This window comes from Myxocyprinus asiaticus, chromosome 39, assembly GCF_019703515.2.
Source record: "Myxocyprinus asiaticus isolate MX2 ecotype Aquarium Trade chromosome 39, UBuf_Myxa_2, whole genome shotgun sequence".
Lineage (NCBI taxonomy): Eukaryota > Metazoa > Chordata > Actinopteri > Cypriniformes > Catostomidae > Myxocyprinus > Myxocyprinus asiaticus.
In genome coordinates this window covers 26,737,580-26,757,612 of record NC_059382.1, presented here as the reverse complement: position 1 = coordinate 26,757,612, position 20,033 = coordinate 26,737,580, and the positions used below count along the sequence as shown (strand labels likewise).

The 20,033-nt window shown below is 37.8% G+C and overlaps 1 protein-coding gene across 2 annotated transcripts in view; it reads right to left on the bottom strand.

The window, feature by feature from the left end:
* Positions 1 to 19,109, bottom strand: part of LOC127429547 (leucine-rich repeat and fibronectin type III domain-containing protein 1-like protein) — a 204,741-nt gene extending 185,632 nt beyond the window's left edge. For both annotated transcript variants that reach the window (XR_007895306.1, XM_051678660.1), the window contains exon 1: positions 18,982 to 19,109. The gene's annotated coding sequence lies outside the window, so the exon portion shown is untranslated. The remainder of the gene's footprint in view (positions 1 to 18,981) is intronic.
* Between the last annotated feature and the right edge of the window lie 924 nt (positions 19,110 to 20,033).

Sequence of the window (20,033 nt, the reverse complement as noted above, 5' to 3'; positions counted from 1 at the left end):
CCGTCTCTGTTGTTATGCAGCTCTTTAAATTATGCTGCACTGTGGCAACTACACTGGCAACCATGGAAAATACATTCATGCAGGTGAACCATTCTTATTATAATCATAAAGACATTTCTTCCTGTATTTCTGCTTGCCTTCAGCTGTTGTAATATATTAAAGCAATATATTACTACTAAATTAGTAGAGTTGAGATAGGATGAAACTTAAGTTATTTACGAAATCAAGCCGTTCGCAATTCTGCGCACCATACAGAGCTTTGTGTAAACATGCTCATACCAGCACCGGATGAATTTGCCTCGATCTCTTTTTTTTATTTTTTTTTTATTATCTCATAAATATGTTGCTGTACACATTACAATGTCTTAAGCTGTAATTATTCCCAGCAATTGCAGAAACGTTTTCATGAAACCAGTTAATATCATCTTTTCTCGTTAATATGAAACCACGAAATGAGTAAGCTCAGTTCTAATTTATTTGTGGAAAATATTACCATTCTTTTCTTTCCCTATGCAAGTACATTTAAGTGTTAGCATTCACTTCTTAAAGTGTCGCCAGTAAAAGCTTCAGCTCTTTAAAGCGTAAAGCAGCATTCTCCATTAATAACAGGTACTGTTAACCACAACACGCAGGCCTCGTGCTGTCACGCATTCAATGTCACTACGTACCCCACCCCCCACACACACACCAGTCTTGTACTAGACACAATAAGTTTATCTTTGATCAACTGTTACAGTTAATGTCATTTTAATTCAATGACCTTAATACCATATAGCATAGCCATTATAAATGTGTCCATATCAGTTGGTATGGACAAATGCAACAGTTCAGTTGGGCATATACCCGCTTAGTTTATGTCTTTCTCATACATTATTTCTATAGAAGCTGAAAAAGTTGATTTGTGAAAATACTGCAGAATTAACTGAATTAAAACTTTATTAATTTAGCAAATAGATTATCTACCATGTGGTTCTTTTGAGTTGCAGATGCCTCCTTAATTAAATGATAAATTACCATATAAATCTAATTTAAATGTAATCCAGTAGTTTGATTACCTATCCAGATTTTATTTTCAACTGCTGTGATCTGCGGGTCACCACGATGGCTCCTTCTCGCAACAGAACAAGAGCTGTACATGTTATATTTCTCTACTTGCTATGGTCCACTAGCCACTAGCAAGTCCAATGCCATATTTTCACCCACAGGTAAGCTTAATCAATTAACATGTTCTGCATCGGTGTAAACTAAGCCCCTTTAGCCGATGTGATCGCATGTCGTCGTGGTGCTCTTCCGCTATTATTTTTAACAGACACCACTCCATGCTCCTTCCATGATCCCAAGGAGGCCTGCAGATGTCTGGTTCTCCCCTTTTCAAATGTGTTTGCACATTGCACATAGATGCCTTTCCTTGCTCTGTATTAATTTCTCCCATCAGATGTCGCAAGTCTTTCTACTGCCCTATAAAGTGTATATACAGATATTCTCCCCATTTTCTTGCAGGGATGCTTGAAGGCATTCTTAGGCCTCCATTTACCACTCCATTTGCAGAAGTCCAAGGATGTACAGTTTCCTGTACAAGTTTGTCTGCGATGTCCCCACCACTACCTTCACAGGTGGCTCATGGCACAGTCACCTCTTTTCTTCACTCCCTTTAGCATAAACAAGAATACAAACCCATTTCTCATTAAACCATCTTTTAATCCTTCATATTTATCCCATCACTTTTTTTCAGGTAACTTTTTTCCAGCTCGATATTCCACATAGGAAGTCGGACCATGACTGCACAACAGCTTTCCCTAAATGGATATTCAGTTAGCAAGCTTTTCGCCAGATCAGAGAACTGTTGACAGGCAGGGTCTGGTATGGGAAGCAATGTGCAGCAATCTGGAAATAACCATGATTTGGGATAAATGCAGTATAAATGCAGTATAAACACTCTACCGTTTGAATACAGAGTGGGCACCTCGGGGCCTCTTATTTAACACGTGAACAAAGGCCATTTTGGCTAATTTCAATTTACCTACCAGAATTCAATTTACTTCTTGCCTTAAAGGAGCTGTAAACGATTTTAGCATTCTGAAGCTTTCACGTGACTGAGTCATTGAATTAGCCACATCCTCTCATTCCAAAACCCCGCCCTCCAAAGGTAATTTTGAGACCAAAACCGAGTAAAATAACAGCATTGTTTGTTCCTGTGGCTGTCAAATTCAACAATGGCACAATAGCACCCTCAATCGACAAACATTATGAATCATAGCCTCAATGATCCACTTCAAATGAGAATGAACAAAATGATTGACAGGTGAAAAACGTCAATGTCCGCGATCCGCAGACACATTTTTGTTTGCTGTTTACAAAGTCTACAGCTGTCACAGAGACTGGTGAAATATATCAGGACACTTAGTTCATTAATATCTTTAAAGGACTAGGAACATTTTGTGCATACTTTTTCATAAAAAAATGGCTTACAGCACCTTTAAGAAGAATCCAAATTAAATTTCTAAACATCCCTGACAACTAACAACAACCAGGCTGTTTTAGGTCACCTGACTGGATTTCCATAAAACCTCTTAAGTCACTTTTCCATATATGGGTAGCAACTATCCTTGTGTGTCCAACTTTTAATTGAGCACAATTGGCTCTTTCCTCTAATCAAAATCTAGGGGCGTGACTTTAGAATATGCAGCTGTCACAGACCTCAGTTCATTAGAGCTCTTCCCTCGGCACCACCCCATCATTTGAATGCAGTGTGGGCTCTCCCGTTCGGATGCAGTGAGAACTTTGCGCATGGCACGGGCTCTCCCGTCCAAATCGCAGTGTGAGTTCACCCATTCAAACGCAACGCAGGCTCTCCCTTTCGGCTCGCAGTGTGGGCTGTCCCATTTGAATGTAGTGTGAGCTTCATGTTATTTTCATCATGGGCTCTCCCGTTCTAATCACAGTGTGGTCCCTCCCGTCCATTTGCTGTGTGAACTCCCGTTTGAATGCCCTCAGAGCTCCATGTTATCTTCATCATGGGCTCCCTCGTTCGGATACAGTGTGGGCTCTCCCGTTCAGATGCAGTGCAAGCCTCTATGCAGTTTGAGCTCTCCCATCTGAACGCAAAGCAGGTTCTCCCGTTCGAATCACAGTGTTGGCTCTCCCGTTTGGATGCAGTGAGAGCTTTGCGCTTGGCGCGGGCTCTCCCATCCGATTCGCAGCGTTAGCTCTCCTGTTCTGATCACAGTGTGGGCCCTCCCATACGATTGCAGCGTGAGCTCTGTCTGAATACAGTGTTGGCTCTCCCTTTCGTATGCAGTGCGAGCCTCTATGCATGGTCGCAGGCTCTCTCTCATTCAAATGGCTGTGTGAGTTCTCCTGTTTGAACGCAACACAGGCTCTCCCTTTCAGATCGCGGTGTGGGCTCTCCCATTTGAATACAGTGTGAGCTCCATGTTATTTCCACCATGGGCTCTCCCATTCGATCGCAGTGTGAGCCTCCATTTGGATGCAGTGTGGGCTTTCCCTTTCGAATCGCACTGTGGGCTCTCTCATTCGAATGCAGCATGAGCTCCATGTTATTTCCACTATGAGCTCTCCTGTTCGAATTGCAGAGTAGGCTTTCCCATCCGTTTGCAGCCCATCATACCACGGGCTTATTCCCTTGGGATTTCAGCTAGCTGAGCCTTTTGGACACTGTTTTGGATAAAGCCAATTCTCAGTCTAATCACAGCTCCCACTGAAGCAGGTTTTATTCATTTACCACCAGGGCACAGTACCTTTTATTACCCTCGCTCTTGTATTTGCAGTTCTCTCATAAGCCTAGACGTTCCTGCTGTTCTCTTTTTTTGGGGAGGGGGGGTGGCTAAACATCATGCTTAATAATCGGCCCAGCCACACCTTAATTCGTCATTGGGGGGTAAATTAGTGCTTGAGTCGAGCCTCATCCTCGAGCCCCTCCTTTGTGGGACAGCAAGCCACATACATTTTACCTACATCGCTTAAAGATTATATGGGCAGGCAAACTAGTGAAACCTTAAATTAACACACACTGTTTTGAAAGTATGAGCACAAGACTTTATTAACATTATATGTGTTAACATGAGACTATTGTGATATAATCACTGAACCATGTCTGTACAAAGTTATATACAATTTTCAACTCCTGTCATGGCCATATAAAGTCAATAAACCTGGTAAATGTTGCACAATATGCACAAGAACACCAGAAATAGACATGACACATCTCAAGGCTGCAGTTTAATTAAATAAAATAAACAGTCTGCATGTGCTGCACACTTCAAAGAGAATGTGTGAAACCGGCTGCTTATACACTAAAAAAATACCGCATCATGAGCATCATCACACATGCTTTTGTGTGTAGTAGATGACAAAGAACAGAAAATCTAAAAATATATCCAATAAAGATATATCAAATATAAAGATTTATCCAATATTACAACTTTGTTGTCAAGATGGCAATGCCAGTAAGCTCTGTAAGCTATTTTATCAAAGTAAAATCATGTTAACATGTATAATGTCTCAGTGTTTTGGCTATACTTTTGAAACAGTGAGTATTTTTTTTTTTTTTTAGCGTTTCTGGACTAGCATATTAACTTCCATTGTAAGTGCCTTACTGTAACAGCAATTTTTGCTTTTTTAAACAAACAAGGGACAAGTAGAAAATATTTTCTGTGGTAATCCACATTATGCTACAAATACTATCGTCTGAGATTGACTTGTTTTGAAATCGGAGCAATCCTTTAATGTAAGCATTATTTTTGTTTGTTTTTACAAACTAATGGATGATTGTCTTCTGTGGTAACTCGGAACATTCCATCAGTCAAAACTTGAAATTTACTTTTTACAATGTATAAATGTATATATGAAATTACTAATATATATATATATATATATATATATATATATATATATATATATATAATTGCTTAACATCTGGACAGCACTTAAACTAACCTCTTCTAATAGACTACAACCTTATGGGCGATAGGTTACCACGGAGACTAGCAACAGAGAAACTAAAGGAGTGTATGACTCAAACACTTCAATTGCATAACAATGTTTGTTGACTCATTAGTGTTAGATTCTGTTGTCGAGTATGCATTGTCTTCTCTGCATAGTAGCAATCAAGTCATATAGGGAGGGCATGATTAGTTTTACTCCAATCGAAAAAATCCTTTTGTTTATACAGTTTGAAACTGTGAAAACTAAGGCCAGGCTGAGAAAGCCACCTTCTCAAACCTTTAGTAATGCCTAGGTCCTGATCTCCTATGAGCACTTGTGTTTGGATTTTGTGTGAATGGTCTCTTATTTCATGACTGCTTGCATCACATACAGTGTATCACTGCATGCTGATAAAGTGCAAACAAAAAGTTGCGGATTAAAAGAAAGCATGATAAAATCATGCACCATTTGTCCCAATTTTACCATATTTAAACCATATTTTCTGGGATATAAGTAGGTTTTCTTTCTTTCTTTCTTTCTTTCTTTCTTTTTCAACATCTGAAAAGTCCTGCAACTAATAGTCAAAAGTGATTTTTTTTTTTTTTTTTCATAATTTATACATAATTGATGTCGCCAGGTTAAACACATTGCACACCAAAACAATGTGTCCACACATTTGCGAACTAGTCCTAGGCTGTATGTCCAGTTTGCTCAAAACTTTGCATGTATGATCTAGATCCTGACCGTCCTGTTTTTGGATTTTTGATTCGTCAAATCGTTTCGAATTTATTAGCTAATTAATTATTTGGGCGTGGCCTTAATTTACTCAATGGGCTATATCTTCTGAACACAAAGTCCAAACTTTCCAAGTCCAACCGTTTGAGTGAAAAAGCTGAGATTTTGCATGCATTATCTTTGGGTCACGTGCTAACACATCCTTAAAAAAGTATTCCATAAATCAACAAAAATGGCCGGCAACAGTCACTCAAATTAAATTTATGGTGCACTTACAGGTGGCCAAAATTAGGCTGTATTCTAAATTTGGTGAGAATCGGCCACAAGGCAGCGCTATAATGAGCTAATTATCATTTTTTTCTAATAACTTCCTAACTATAAGGGCTAAAACAAAATAAAAAATATGTTTCTTCTGAATTCACAAGTGTCCCCAAATCAATGAGCCATGTTCCAGTCATACGTGCTTGGACCCTGATGATTGCCAAATGCGGCTATATTTTATTTTTATTTTATTTTTTGTGGTAAAATTAACAAAAGTCCATTATTAAGCAATAAAAGTACATAAAAGTACAGTACATAAAAACTGCGTTCAAATAGTGTTCAAAACCCTGTCCTTTTCAAACTCCCATTGGTAAGCCTATATTAATTTTTATTTTGAGTTGTTGGGACTGATTTGGTGCGAAATCGCAGGCTTATGTCATTTGTGCTTGCATGTTTAAGTCATATCCATAAGGATAGCAAAAATATTTTGTGTGTTTTGGCTGGGGAAGCCACGGCTGTTCAGTCAGTTACAGTTCAGGACAGCAGCAGCAGGCCAGTAGTTTTTGGATGGATATCTAACTATTACTATTAGCAAAGTTGTTACTTGATTTAATGCTTGGATATGGTTTTTTTTTTGTTTGTTTGTTTGTTTTTTAGTTTACAGTTTTATTGTGTGCAGTGCAAATACCTGCTATTGTAGTATTACATTTTACTTGCACTGTCCACCAAGGCTGTAGATTGTTATAGGAAATAATTACGTTTTGCATTGAACTTGTATTAGCCAAAACACGAGTTTCACCTCTTAAATTTGGGATATATGTAGTACAATACAAACATTAATGTGTGGTGGATAAAACACTTGAATAATCATATTAAATATGCAAATAAGAGCGTTGTTTATCTTCCACAAAGCAAGCAGTATCTTGGTTATTAATGTTTAATCGAATAACATAATATTATATTGAAAAAGCACATCATGACTTCAGCTCTGCAGGTGAATATCTCCGAGTGATGATTGCAGGCAAAGTTCAGCTATCATCAAACCATGATATTCATCTGCGCAGAAAGGCAGTGCCAAAACACAGTTGACGTAAGTAATCCTCTGCAAGCTGCTTCCAATTTAAGGTTTCAACCATAGATGTCGATAGAGAGCCCAAAGTTCCATAGTGCAGCTTTAATAAAGTACATTCTTTAGGTATGGTGAGTAGTATGAAAACATTCCTGGACCTACCATATTATCCGGGATATAAGTCGGTTTTCTTTCTTTTTTTTTTTTTTCAACATCTGAAAAGTCCTGCAACTAATAGTAAAAAGCATTTTTTTTTTTTTCATAATTTATACACAATTGATGTCGCCAGGTTAAACACATTGCACACCAAAACATACGCTTACACACAAACAGATGTAAACATCAGTCATAGAGACAGTAGTGGAATTTTAAAGTAGCCAGTTCATAGTATTTTGAAATTTTAAAACCAGTTTAAATATTTTGTTCACGTAACATTATTGTGCTCCTCACAACCCCACAAAACGACGTTTCATCACACTCCTAATAAAAAACATTCAGTCAGTGAAGTGGACAAGTGCTTAGCAAACGGGGTTGCAACTATCAGAAATATCCCTAATCGACAGTTGAAGTGAGTTAATGAAGAGAATAAACAAGCACATTTTTTTCACTCACAGAGTTACATGGCCTACAGCATATTGTAGACAGATGTCTTTTTTGTCGCGAATATGAAACATTGTTTCACACGATTTTAATCGGGAGCAAATGCTCCCGATTAAAACCAGCCAACGTAACATGATGCGTAGATCTTGAGGTAACATTCACGGAACATGTCTTGGCATGCTGAATGGCGGAAGGAAAGTCGTCTGCTCCCAGGTCCTAGTACCTGGAGCATGCAACCTCTTTTAGTGTGGATTATTTCTTATTTGTGTTATTTTTCTCTCAACAATGCAGTTTTGTCCAAGTCCGATATTCAGGTGCGACTTCCAGAAAATACAGTACTTTATCTGGAAACGTAGCTATTTTCCTGTGACCTAAATGGACAATGTAGTAACAACAACAACCACAAATAATAACTTCTTGGTGAATATATAGCACTTACAGTTGAAAAAAGCTGCACAACTTGTGGTTCTGTGCCATTAAATTGTAATTCAGCATTTTGAATACATTGGATGCACACTTCAGAATCTTGGCGGAAACAGTAGCCCATCAGGGTATTTCTCGCCAACTGTTTTATGCATACTGAATATCCAGACATCCTACTCATTTGGCATCCTATATAGTAGGCAAGTAGGCATATTGAGACATGTGGCAGGTCTAAACAAGGCTCTACATGCTGCCCTGAACCAGGTGCTCAGACACAGCCTTACTAATACCCAATACTGGTGACATTGCATTTAGACTACCAAGGTCAAAAGCAATACAGAGTGCAAAAATTGTACTGCAGCATTGGGGTTGTGTTTTGGTGGAACACTTGTGTAATAATTCAAAAGAAATAGAGTTTAAGGCCAATGAATCCTGAGTGATACTAGGAAACCAGCTCTTAGCTAAGAGAGGGGGCATTATAGCTGTCAAGCATGTGCTTAATCTAGCATTAAATCATATGATCAGCAGGCCAGACAGGATATGATTGAAGAGTAGCTGGCCGCCTCTCTCTCTCTCTCTCTCTCTCTCTCTCTCTGTACCTCTCTCCATCCACCTCCCCCATCCTGTTGCCACTCTATTATTTTTCTGACACTGGTCGTCTTTTAATGTGTCGTTGTTTTGCCTAGATTATGCTGTTAATCTGCCATGAGCCTTTTGTGGAGTCAATGAGAACAACGAAACAGCTATACTCCCTGTAGCATAATCCTCCTGACAAATACCCAGAATGCACACAATACATACACATCACAGTCGGGACAAATTCAGAATATAAGAATTTTCTCCCATTCAATTCATGATTTTGATTTGAATTGGTCACACCACATAGGATGATGAATTGGAATTTGAAGTGGACTGACCAGAGGAGGTATTCACTGAATCGTAATTCAATGAAACTGAACACAGTCACACAACAGAAATGTAATTAATACGACACAACAACAAAATTGGCAAGAACAGATAGTGTAAATTCTTGTGTGAACATGTTTATTGGCAGAAAATGTATACACACAATCCCACCCTGCTATCATCTGCTCCATCACCTTCCAAAAATCCACAGCTCAAGAGAGAAGCCCCCACATGCAACCCTGAGCAGCACATAAGTATGTAAGTGGGCAGAGGAAGGCCTTTAACAGACTCAATGCTCTGCTCCAGAATGTCTTTATGAATCCCATAATCTGACCCGCTGCACCGCGAATAAGCACAGGCAGATGGCCACTGAGAACATTTCTATTTATACTGTACAGGGCAGAGGTAAAGATGAACCATACAGAGAGAGACAGAAAGAGAATGCAAGGGGCAGAGAGAGAGAGAGAGACAGAAAGTGGAAGGTGTAGTCGAGAGTTATGGATGATTGAGTCCATCACCACTGAAGGTGTAGTCGGAGACTACTGTGTCAAGAGACAACGTTGATAAAACACACTTCACTCTGCATTACATGCCAACCGGCAAAAACACAGCGGATAAAAAAAACTATAAAAACAAGTTAAAATTCATTTTAGGATGCTATATTTTTTGGGGTTTGCAATATATCACTGTGTATGACAGGGTACAAGCACACGCTCGCACATCTCAATAAAATAATACTGGGAAAAGGGTGGATATCAAATCAACAGAAAGCTGAGACAAAAGTACCGAGATTTTTATGCTTGTCTTTATAAAAGTTGCCGTCATGATGCTGAGCTCTTGTGGGTGGTTGTCTTCAATGTAAGTCTACGGCTGTGGTTCTCCACTGGTTTTGCTTAAAGACCCAGATTTTATATTGGACATAAAGTGACGAGCCAACACAGTACCAAAACTATTTATCATAGAAAATGTGTTAGAAAAAGTGTTTTCCTCTCTTTAAAAAAATAAAAATATAATTGCGGACCCCACTTATCACTGCCTCTCATTAAATCTATTTATTTTGCCTTCCAAACTATGCATGGAAATGTGGATGATTGAATTTTTATAATTTGCATTTAGCATTGTTTTTCCCTGCTGTCTGCCACCACTTTTGGGTTGCAACCAACAATCTGAGACCTACTGGTCTGGGATTTTGTCACCTATTTTATCATCTAGCAGACGAAAATTAGTCTGATGGCTTAGAAAAGTACAGGAAAGTACAAATCACCCTAGGTCGAAAGTTCTGCTGCTGCAAATGTTCTGCGCACACCAAAATTTAACTATTGCCCTGAAACTTGCCATAAGCTAGTTTAGTTAGTTAGCTAGTTTTGTACAGTCAACAGGAATGTACAGGTGCATCTCAATAAATTAGAATGTTGTGGAAAAGTTCATTTATTTCAGTAATTCAACTCAAATTGTGAAACTTGCGTATTAAATAAATTCAATGCACACAGACTGAAGTAGTTTAAGTCTTTGGTTCTTTTAATTGTGATGATTTTGGCTCACATTTAACAAAAACCCACCAATTCACTATCTCAAAAAATTAGAATATGGTGACATGCCAATCAGCTAATCAACTCAAAACACCTGCAAAGGTTTCCTGAGCCTTCAAAATGGTCTCTCAGTTTGGTTCACTAGGCTACACAATCATGGTGAAGACTGCTGATCTGACAGTTGTCCAGAAGACAATCATTGACACCATTCACAAGGAGGGTAAGCCACAAACATTCATTGCCAAAGAAGCTGGCTGTTCACAGAGTGCTGTTAACAGAAAGTTGAGTGGAAGGAAAAAGTGTGGAAGAAAAAGATGCACAACCAACCGAGAGAACCGCAGCCTTATGAGGATTGTCAAGAAAAATTGATTCAAAAATTTGGGTGAACTTCACAAGGAATGGACTGAGGCTGGGGTCAAGGCATCAAGAGCCACCACACACAGACGTGTCAAGGAATTTGGCAACAGTTGTCGTATTCCTCTTGTTAAGCCACTCCTGAACCACAGACAACGTCAGAGGTGTCTTACCTGGGCTAAGGAGAAGAAGAACTGGACTGTTGCCCAGTGTTCCAAAGTCCTCTTTTCAGATGAGAGCAAGTTTTGTATTTCATTTGGAAACCAAGATCCTAGAGTCTGGAGGAAGAGTGGAGAAGCTCATAGCCCAAGTTGCTTGAAGTCCAGTGTTAAGTTTCCACAGTCTGTGATGATTTGGGGTGCAATGTCATCTGCTGGTGTTGGTCCATTGTGTTTTTTGAAAAGCAAAGTCACTGCACCAGTTTACTAAGAAATTTTGGAGCACTTCATGCTTCCTTCTGCTGACCAGCTTTTTAAAGATGCTGATTTCATTTTCCAGCAGGATTTGGCACCTGCCCACACTGCCAAAAGCACCAAAAGTTGGTTAAATGACACCAATGGTGTTGGTGTGCTTGACTGGCCAGCAAACTCACCAGACCTTGTCAAGAGGAAAATGAGAAACAAGAGACCAAAAAATGCAGATGAGCTGAAGGCCACTGTCAAAGAAACCTGGTCTTCCATACCACCTCAGCAGTGCCACAAACTGATCACCTCCATGCCACGCCGAATTGAGGCAGTAATTAAAGCAAAAGGAGCCCCTACCAAGTATTGAGTACATATACAGTAAATGAACATACTTTCCAGAAGGCCAACAATTCACTAAAAATGTTTTTTTTATTGGTCTTATGATGTATTCTAATTTTTTGAGATAGTGAATTGGTGGGTTTTTGTTAAATGTGAGCCAAAATCATCACAATTAAAAGAACCAAAGACTTAAACTACTTCTGTCTGTGTGCACTGAATTTATTTAATACACGAGTTTCACAATTTGAGTTGAATTACTGAAATAAATGAACTTTTCCATGACATTCTAATTTATTGAGATGCACCTGTATATTTTATTAACTCAACTCCCTAACCCAAACCCAAACCATAAACCTAACCATCAGTAGAGTGAAAATATAATCTTAGAGGGAAAATGTGACATCTGAATTGTGTTTATGTGAACGCGATTACTTCCTGATGTGCATAAGACCAGAATCTGTGCCTTGGAGGCTGCTCACACAACATGCTATAAAGTAGGACAAGAGGGGAATGTGTTCACGCTTGAACTGATGCAAATATGTCTGATGGGGGATGGCGCTTGTAATTTATTCTGCCGAATGAAGTTGATTTCATGGCACATGAACTTTCGGAAGCAACATGTTGATTTGCCTTGTGATCATGTCTCCTCAACAATGCATAATTTGATGTCTGTAGCACATATGGCACAAGAGTTATGTGTAATTCTTAGGGTTAAGGGTTTGTTCATAAAGTATGAGCAGTTGTAAAAGTGATAATTGCCTTAGCATGTACCTCTAAAATGCATTCTGGCTTTGCTTATTCAAAAAAGTTAAAAGACATATCTGGGATTTATGAAAAGAATAGGGCTTCACACTTTTGACCTGATAAGAGGAAGGTGACTCGGTGATAAGAATGCCAAACCATGAACAGGAAATCCCATCCTACAGATTTAAATCCTACTATCTCAAAGCACTCAGGCGCTTAAACCCTCTCTTCTCCAGGGGCACCCTATGGCTTCATACTCTATGAAACACAGAGAAAAAGAGTAGTTAGAGAATTCTCCTTTTGTTCTGGGTTTCATAAGAATAAAGATATGAAAAGACAAGATTTCTTTGGTTCAAATTAGTGCAAACTAGAAATGTCTGGTAAAGTAGGGCCTGATGTTTCTGAATGTCAACATTCAAAGACTGATATTGGCACATGGTTTCTACATTTTGGTCATGTGATTAAGTACCACTCTCTTTATTTGAGGACACTTGTGAAACTCTGTTTGCAAACCATCCTACTTCTGTAATTGGCGGAGCAGTTTGTTACGTCTTCATAAGAGATCACGAAGATAAACAGTTCTTTCTTTGCCAAAACATGCACTTATGAATCGTACACAATAAGACCAGGAATGTGTATTAAGAAAGTAAATACTAGGCAGAGTTTTAACATGGACTTAACGGAAGACCCAGCATCAGTCAGGCAGCAGTGAACATGATTCTGGAAGACAAGCACTGTCATAAAGGTCTCAGCCTCACTGATTTTTACGTGGCTAGGGAAAGAAGAAGACAGACTGTAGGGATCGGTCATCCTTGAAAGGCCAAATAGGAAGTGATGGTGTCCCACAGTGCTGGATCTGTTTCTCTGCAGGAACCCTAGAATGGATTAGTAAAGGCTTTAGCTGTGGTTTGACTGGATGTAACCGTAGATCAATGGAGGGCCTTTGAGTGCAGGACAAATATATAAAGTGCACTTAAAAATATCGTAATTATAAAAACAGACACTATACTGGAGATATACTGAAGTCTGGATTTGAACTGAGAACTCTCAGTGCAGTATTTTTCTGGGTCATGTTTCACATAATTATTTAAAGTAAATTTGGAATTTTAAGTTGCTGCTGATTGCTTGAAGAATAACAGTTGAAGATGCCTAGATCAAAACACTTAATATGCATTTTTAATAAATTACACACTGAAGAACTTTTATAACGTATTACAGTTTGGGCTTCAGAATACCATCATACATTGCGGTTTCACCACAATTTCTAAGTGTGAGGGCTACACAAAGCCTGGATCAGCACAATGTTTGGAAGATTTTACAACCTAATGTCATAGAATCTTGTTAATATATACTAAAGCTGTCAAATAAAATCTCGAAATTTGAATATTCTCTGAATTAAAAATCTTTTCTCATTTTACTTTTTTACTTAATATCTGGGAATGTGAACTGGCTACATTTTTTGACTTTATCATTTTACGCTCATTTGTTAACAGCCAGATATGTTCTTTGCAATATAAATCACTACAAGACAGTGCTGATTGGTTAATATTGATTTATTGAGCCAAAATTGGAGACAACATCGATTTAAAAATCATCTGTCTTGTAGATTTTGCCCCTTACCTGAAATAATGTCTTTAAAATGCTAATATAATTGAAATATAATTGAAATAAACTGCATTTATATAATTATAAATGTATATAAATTTATCAGTCCTGTTTACAACCATACTATATGCTAAATTTTAGAAAATTATTTTTACGTATGTGATTCTGTATGCATCAATATGCAGGTTATACGTTTATAAACACTTTTTGCTCTCTTCCTCCCACAATGATATCTTATGACTTTAAAACAATTTTATTAAAGAGCACGAGTTGTAAGGCAATACATTTTAAAGTTTGCATTACATAACCAACTACATTTATAAGCATCCTTTACATACAGTATATGTTAGTTGTCACATGTTACTATTTCAGGTTTCTAACATCAGCAACTCAAGAATGTTTAGATGCTTTTGCAGCTACGTTTCAACAAATGGTCTTTTGTGAATGGAGTAGTAGTTCTGGAGTTCTGAGACTTACAATATGTTTTCATAGTACAATTAGCTCTTTTATCAAAAGATCAAAGAAAATTTGGTTCCTCATGATATGGCCCCTTGAAGGATGTTTACATATTTTTTATTGTTACTAACACTCAGGAAAAACACATTAAACTTTGAGGCCTGCAAAGTATCTTCCTCAGGTCTAGAGTTCCACTGATTTTGTTGAGGTGTGACATGTTTAAGCAGAATATTGATACTGACACAACATACAGAAGGAGAGGCCTTCTCTCCCATTCCTGTCGTATGCTCCACGTCCTAGTTATATTAAGGCCTTTCTTCCATCCTGCTGTTTGTGGTATACATCTGTGTTGGCTTTCAGACCAGATCAACTGGAAAATTACACATCTGCCGGTTTAGGCTCCCTTGGCGAAAGTCTTTTGTTGAGCTCAAAAGTGGCAAAGAGTTAATTCAAAGCAATGGCTTATCAAATTAAGCATCAGAAAGAGGGAGTGGAAGGAGCAAGGATATAGGTAATAGAAGAGCGACACGCAGGCTAATACATATCGGCGCAATTAGCTGCAAGCAGAGGCAGCTGTAGCGTGACGAGGACCTGAGGGTAATTGTGGACCCCACTCATCACTGCCTCTCGTTAATACAGAACTCTGCACCCCTAAGAGAGAGAGAAAGGGGACTTCCTTTTGCACCCCTTTCTCTCCTTCCATTCCAATCATCTATGAGTACTGCTCTATCTCATGGTGAGCCCACACTTTCCCTTTTTCTCTGGAGATTGGAGTGCACACCCAGGTCGTACCACATGCTGAAAAATATGACACTCTGTTTGAAAAGTCTGCGATGGAGTGTTAAATCTTGGGGAAGGCGCACACTCGGGATACGGCCTCGTATGCATATTTGGTGTGCCATACAGCTCATGATTGACTGGCAAAGAGTGTGGGAGAAATAGTAGAAATGTGAAAAATTCCACTCAAACTCACTGGCTCTTATGCAAACAATAATTAAATTACACTTACAGACACAGTCCATAGATGAAAAATATGACTAAAATTAAACTCTTCCACTTGACAATGAAATCAAGCATAAAAATCCACACACACACACACACACACACACACACACACACACACACACACACACACATATATATATATATATATATATATATATATATATATATATATATATATATATATCTTAGGAGACAACCTTACAATTGAAGAAATTATGGAAACCAGTAGGAATCATTTCAACATCTGAGTGATTTTAATGCATAAAATGCGTTTATGTATGGATGTCTAATTATACTGTATTTGTAATATAATGTATAAATTAACATAACTTCTGCAATCTTATTGATCTGTTTTGTTATCTATATGGGTAATTAGTATGTTTTTTCATATGACAACCTTTAGATCAACATAGGAACAAATGTTCCCATCATTTCAAAGCTATTTTGAATGATTTTTACAAGCATATAAAAGCAATATCTGGAATAAAAAATATTGGAAATGTATTATCTGGGCCCTATTGTGTTGGAAAATGGAAATACATTTTGCTCAAATAGACTTTCTAAAATTATTATTTGGACATCATAAAAGCTCAAAGAGGTACGACCAAGAGAATGAAATTCATGAAAATACAGTCATTGCTCATTTTACAGTAAGCTGTAAGCATGCCCTTTATCTGCCATGTGTGTTCTCACAGTTCATTTGACACCAGGGCTGTAAATTGCTAAATGAAACAGTGAAAAATTGTGTAAATCAATCAAATTCGACGTTTTTTTTTTTTTTACACAACAGCGGAATGCAGCATGATGCAGCAGATGAGAGAAAATAGCCTTACTGCATTCGGATTGCTCTCACAGATGCAGCACAGACCAGACTGTTCTGCCAGCCCAGTTCTCACAGTTAAATGGTGACTCCTTAAACAGATGGTCATGCCATGTGGCTATTATCGGGACGAGCTGGTCCCAAATGCAGTTCTGTGTATTTGTACAACATGCCAAACGGAGGCATAGACACTATTGTCATGTATTTGAGTCTTGCACTCGCACTGTTGTTTTAGGGTTTCACGTCACAATGCTATCCATCATGTGAATGAGGGTGCAATGTGAATGGCTGCATATGGACGCTCTGGTGAAAGTGCATAACTTATTATTGTCTTTTAAAGCTAAGTAAATTTGTAACTTGTATACCCAATCAGATTGTTCCAATCTAGTTTATGGAAAGAATTAACTCATTATAGTCACCAAGTTAGGATCCAGCCAAGAGCATGGAAGCAGGAAAAGAAACATCTGTGTTCTAACAGCGACATAAGGATTACGAAATAGCCACCTGCACCTGACATGACTCAAATGTTTTCAGGCTTCATGAGCTATAGGCGATACAGCACAAGCACGCACTTATTCAGGCCCACCGAACTGTGGTAAAGTTAGTTTTACGTTTGACATTCGTTGGATATTCGGGTTCAGACCACTTGACCTAAAGATGTCAAACCAACAGTAAATTACTCAGAATATTATTCCCTCTATTGCACAAGACTTATTTTTGAGAGTTTTTCTTTGGTAGTTTTTAAATAGAATAGTTAATCCCTGTTTTTAAACAGAATATTTGGTCCTTTTAAATCCATTAAACTCCAAGACCATTTGACCTAAATATGTCAAATCAACGGAAACATTTCTCAGAATATTATTCCCTCTATTGCACAAGGCTTATTTGTGGGAGTTTTCTTTGGTAGTTTTTATATAGAATATTTGATCACTTTAAATTCATTAAACTCCGAGACCGTTTGACCTAAAGATGTCAAGCCAGCTGCACATTACTCAGAATATTATTCTCTCTACTGCACAAGGCTTATTTTTGGGAGTTTTCCTTCGGTAGTTTTTAAATAGAATATTTAATCCCTGTTTTTAAACAGAATATTTGGTCCCTTGAAATCCTTTTAACTCCAAGACAGCTTAACCTAAAGATGTCAAGCCAACTGCAAAATACTCAGAATATTATTTCTCTGATTGTTTTTAGATAGAATCTAATTAATCTTGTAAACTCCATGGCCAAAACATTTCTCCTTACACAGCACAAAGCTTTTTTTTTTTTTTTTTTTTTTTTTTAGTAGTATACTTTGGCTTGCTTTTATGTATATACAGTATATATATATATATACATATATATATATATATATATATATATATATATATATATATATATATATATATATATATACAAACCAATGTATACAAAAAAATATGTAAAAAATAAATAAACTTTGTGCTGTGTGAGGAGAAATGTTTTGGCCATGGAGTTTTAAAAGATTAGTTATATTCTATCTAAAAACTACCAGAGAAAAACTCTAACAGAGGGAATAATATTCTGAGTAATTTGCAGTTGGCTTGACATCTTTAGGTCAAGCAGTGTTGGAGTTGAATGGATTTAAAGGGACCAAATGTTCGATATAAAAACAGGGATTAAATATTCTAATTAAAAATTACCAAAGAAATACTCTCCAAAGTAAGCCTTGTGCAATAGAGGGAATAATATTCTGAGTTATTTGCAGTTGGTTTGACATCTTTAGGTCAAGTGGTCTTGAAATGTGATGTGTATGTATATATCCGAATATCCAACGAATGTCAAACGTAAAACTAACTTTACCGCAGTGCCCACCGTGGCCCCCTATCTGTGGTTGAGAATAAGACACAATAAGCTTTGCAACTTGACATTCACAATAACTCCTCCAATTTTGATATGAATCGGTCGACAGGCACGTATTACTGATGACACCAATCCCGTTTTACGTTCATACAGATTTTAACGGGACTTTCGCTTTACTCTTTTAATGTCTGGCATATTTTAAATGAAATGCAAAGTTGCATGGAAATAAGATACTAAATATATATTCAAACGTGAATTTAAGGCAAAATACGGGTTTGATGACCTGGCAGTGACTCGGAATATACCTTGTAGGCCTACCCAGGTAGTGGACACATCTCTTGTGTTAGATCATATCAACGCTGTCACAAAGCGCACATTTTACTTCTTCTTCTTCTTCTTCTTCTTCTGGTCTTAACATTATTTTACATAATTCATAGTCGAAACTTTAGACTAACACACCCTTATACACTATTCTTAACTCATAAGTCCTTGTCCCGTTGCAAGATGAAACGTGAAGACATTGAAGTCATTGATTTTACAAATATAGCCTAAGCCTCTATAAGAAAGTGAGCTATCAAATTCATGGTGAGGTTTTTTTTTTTTTTTTTTTTTTTTTTTGGGGGGGGGGGGGGGGAGTCGTCGCTCTGGTGCATTGCTTTCCATTACTCAGTATCCACATAACACCTCGAAACACACCTTATACCATTGTATCTGGACGCAATCGACAATAATCTTGAATAAAAACCTGACAGTCATCGGACTGCACCTTAAATCAATCTGAAACCAAACGATCCACGAGAATCTAGAAATGCAATGAAAGAATTAATATATATATATATATATATATATATATATATATATATATATATATATATATATATATATATATATTTTTTTTTTTTTTTTTTTTTTTTTTTAAATCTGCTGTATCCTCAAATAATTCCAACAAGGTTGAAATAGCTTGGTTACCTTTCCGCTAAGGTGCTCCTTCTCCTCGGGTGTAAAGTGACAGCTGGTGGCGGGTTGATGAGGACAGGGTGGGATACTTCTAATTAAAGCGATATTATAGCCGGGGGAAAGAGCACCTTAAAGCGCAGACGCTTCAATACTCCACCGGCGGAATGTCGCGATGGATCACTCGCATCAGACAGGTGCGACGCTCACCAACGACACCTTAAATGTTCTTTTCTTCAAAGGTTTACAAAAAAAAAAAAAAAAAAAAAAAAAGAAGAAGAAGAAGAAAACAAGACATTTCCCTTTCGTTCATGCAACGTAATTTGCATTGACTTCTGCTTTCGCGCTCTTTTGGGAAATAGTTCCCATTTTTGTGCTCGACCCTTCCCAGGTGCGATGAATCAGATACCGAGTTCCCTTGGTTTTTCACCGAGTAATAAAGAATACATATCCATATGTTGCTGCAATTGGGGAGGAAAATCCAATCCGTCAGAGGTGTAGATCGTCGAAATGGAGCCCTCTCGCAATATCATCCTGCTAGATTGGTGAGTTAGAAGACAAATACGCACGAAGCGTCTGCTCATCTTGGACGATAGTGAAGAGTGGGCGTTATAGGAGTAGATCTTCACCGCTCACTGCCAATAAGCATGCATGCCTCCGCCTGAAGCACTCTTCCTCTACACGGAGTGCACACAAACACAAATGGCATTTGGTTCAGAAACTTTGAGATTGGTGTGATTTAAAACGCATCATTAAACAGAGTATTATCATAGATATTTTAGCCTTTAGGGACCGAAGTCATAGTCTGTTTGAATAAACTTCTAGAGAAATTTACGTAACGCGACTTTTTTAAGTAAAAGCAAGAATTACATTGAAACTATAACGGACTTGGCCGATCATAGAGGGACATAAATAAATAAATTAAAATAAATAAATAAATAAATAAAATAACAGGCGCGACTGCTCACCATTTAATCCTTAAATGCTTATACGGCATATGTTTGTCAAAAATGCTGCAAAAATATGCTTATTGTATCCCAAATTGTCAGGGGTTGAGGAGGGTGTTT